Here is a 3,080-nt window from a genome sequence, read left to right as displayed (position 1 = left end):
GGTATGCCGGTACATATTTAACAAATAGCTGTCTTGGGGAGGGGGGAATGTACAAATGGTAAACTTTAAGTTTAATTTGCATCACTGACATTTTCTCCATCATTTCCTTTTTTTTTTTTTTAAAGCAATTGGGGTTAAGTAACTTGCTCAAGGTTACACGGCCAGTTATTTCTGGGTGTGGTGCTCAGTATCTGAGCCCATATTTGATCCAGGTCATCCTGACACTGGAGCCGGTGCACTTACTCGCTGAGCCACCTGGCCGCCCCTAAGCAATTGGGGTTAAGTAACTTGCTCAAGGTTACATGGCCAAGTGTTTCTGGGTGGGTGCTAAGTGTCTGAGCCTGGGACTCGATCTCCAGGTCTTCTCAACACTGGAGCCGGTGCTCTTACTCGCTGTGCTACTTGGCCGCCCCTTCTCCATCATTTCTTAATGATTTCTATATAATCAATAAAACATTGAATCATGTCCTGATTTGTAGTATTGGCTATTTCAGAGGTGTAAATGCTCAAGCCAAAAACATAATAGGTTCTTGAGAGCAGCACACCCCTAGAGAAAGCCTATGCTCTCCTCTAGGTCTTTCATTGGTTTTTGCATTGCTCTGAATGAAACTTCCTTTTCTTGATTTTGAATTCTTACCCATTTTTGTGTGATGGCCCCCTTTTCAAATAATATTTTTAAATGCATAAAATACAATAAATATAATTACAAATAAAACTAATTAGAATAAAATATAGCAATCAAAATATTTTTAAAAATAAGTTTATGGACTATATGATAAGAACCCCTGACTAAGTCTTCTTCAATATAAGCATTCTCAGGTTCCTTCCATCAGTTCTCATGAGCATGATCTTAATGTAAGTGATCCACTATCTTGGTTGCCCTGCTCTGCTTACAAATGTCTTTCCTATCAGTACCCAGAATTGAACACAAAACTCCTGAGGTGGTCTGACTAGAACAAAATACAAAGGGACTTATCACTTTATTCTTGGACACTTATCCTCTCATAAATTTGAGGTACCTAGGTGACACAATGCAAAGGGTGCTTAGCCAGAAATCAGGAAGACCTGAGTTCAAATTTGACCTATTTACTAACCATGTAACCTTGAGCCAGTCACTTAACCTTTGTTTGCCTCAGTTTCTTCAACTGTAAAATGGGTATAATAATAATACCTACTTCTCAGGGTTCTTGGAAGGATCAAATGAGATATTTGTAAAAAGTGCCTAGTACAGTGCCTGCCACTTTGTAGGCACTTAATAAATGCTTGTTTCCTTCCTCTTCTACCTCATAAATCAGTTGATTACACTATGCTTCTTGGCTGCCATATCACACTAATAATTTACCATAAATGAAAATTTTATTATTGGTTTAAAAAAACAGATCTTTTTTTTTCCCAGATGAACTTATTAGCCATGCCTCCCTTACTTGTACCTATACTTGTGATACTGATTTTTCAAACCCTTTGATAAAACTTTACTGTTCAATAAGATCATACCACTCAATCTGTCATTCAAAAGTATATCAATAGGTTGAAAGGCAACTTTAAAAATGCTAATAGATGAAAGGTCCCAGTAGCAAGCATTCTTTAAGAAAGAAAAAAGAGAATAGACATGTATTTTTCTATAGCTTCCTTTTTAAACATATGAAATTTAAAGAGAGGTCAATGTGGGAATTTGTTTTTCTAAAGCACAAATATTTGTTCCAAGGATTTTTTTCCCACTGGGACAGAGTTGGTAGGGAAAGAAATATAGATTTTTCTTCATCCAAAAATAAATTTAATAAAATGAAACACTAAGAAAAATTGCAGGGTGTCTTGTAGAGACACACAGAGAGAGACAAAGACAGAGACACAGAGAGACAGAGACAGAAACAGAATTTGATTTTGTAATCACTGTTTCATTGCTCTAACTATAAACCTATATAAACTACATTGAATGATACCAGTTTTTGAAAGGAATGAGGACATAAAGAGAATGGACAGAGAAGAAAAATAAAGCTAGTTCATGAAACAAAAGCCATAGGTAATTGGAAGAAACCTGAAAATGTCAGTATGATTTTAAAAGTATATAGGACCATAGCTACTCCGACAGTGCAAAGGACTAGAGTAAAATGAAAAAGAACTATAAATTGCATATGAAAGATAATAATGATGCAGCATCCACAATATTTAATGCCTTAAGGGCATAATATTATAAAAAGGCTTTTCAAAAAGTAGAATCAGAAAATAACAAAAGCAAAGAAACAATCATTTGGAACCCATACAAAAAGTCAGTAAAATAAAGGCTAGAAGGACAAGGAAGTTAATGGCAAGAGAGTCTGAGAATAGTTCCTGATAACTTTAATAATATATCTTGAGGCTCTGTTTTATTTTCTTCTTTTTTCCTTCTACACAAGTCTAGAGGAAAAAAGAGTTATTTCCCCCCTAACAAAGTAGACATCATAAAGTTTCTTATGGAAAACTTTACGTGGTTGTGAGAAAAAGGAGCGTACTTGAAATTATTTTATCTTTTGGAGTATTGGAACTTTGTACTCTGAATAGAAGTGCAAAGAGATGGGGGAAAGTTATGTGCTTCAACACTTAAAGTAAATCCATCATGTGAAGGCTTCCTTCATTCCTCCTTCCCAACTCAGGTGTTAGTGCTCTCTTCTCCTCCCCAAACTATTTTCTCCTACTTGCCTGTGTGCCTATAGTGTTCCTCCAGTAGAACGTTTCTGGAGGTCAAGAAATATTTCATTTTGTCTTTGTATTTCCAGTGCCAAGAACAGTTCCTTCAATATAAAAGGAACTCAATAAATGAGGCTAAGTCTGATGGTCTATTATTAGTCCTAACCATTCTTGACTTTATAGTATTGGCACTGATGAGTTCTCCCTACTAAAAATTCTCTGCTCCCTAAGTTTTCATTATAATGCCTGCTCCTTATTATCTTCTTATCAGAAAGTTCCTTTTTCAAGTCTCCTTTGGTGGATCATCACCCATGTACCATTCCCTGACAGTAGGGATAGCCAAAGGCTCCAATTTCAGCCAATCTTCCATCTCTCTCTCTCTCTCTCTCTCTCTCTCTCTCTCTCTCTCTCTCTCT

General features: G+C 36.2%; 1 protein-coding gene across 1 annotated transcript in view; it reads right to left on the bottom strand.

Annotated features, from left to right (window-relative positions):
• Positions 1 to 3,080, bottom strand: part of SPACA1 (sperm acrosome associated 1) — a 45,486-nt gene that overhangs the window by 17,367 nt on the left and 25,039 nt on the right. The gene's annotated exons all lie outside the window — the stretch shown is intronic.

The sequence above is a fragment of the Petaurus breviceps genome, unplaced genomic scaffold (assembly GCF_028583685.1).
Source record: "Petaurus breviceps papuanus isolate PSGF00001 unplaced genomic scaffold, PetGlider_PUasm1.0 90667, whole genome shotgun sequence".
Taxonomy (NCBI): domain Eukaryota; kingdom Metazoa; phylum Chordata; class Mammalia; order Diprotodontia; family Petauridae; genus Petaurus; species Petaurus breviceps.
The sequence above is the reverse complement of the archived record's forward strand: the minus strand, read 5'-3'. Positions and strand labels throughout refer to the sequence as shown.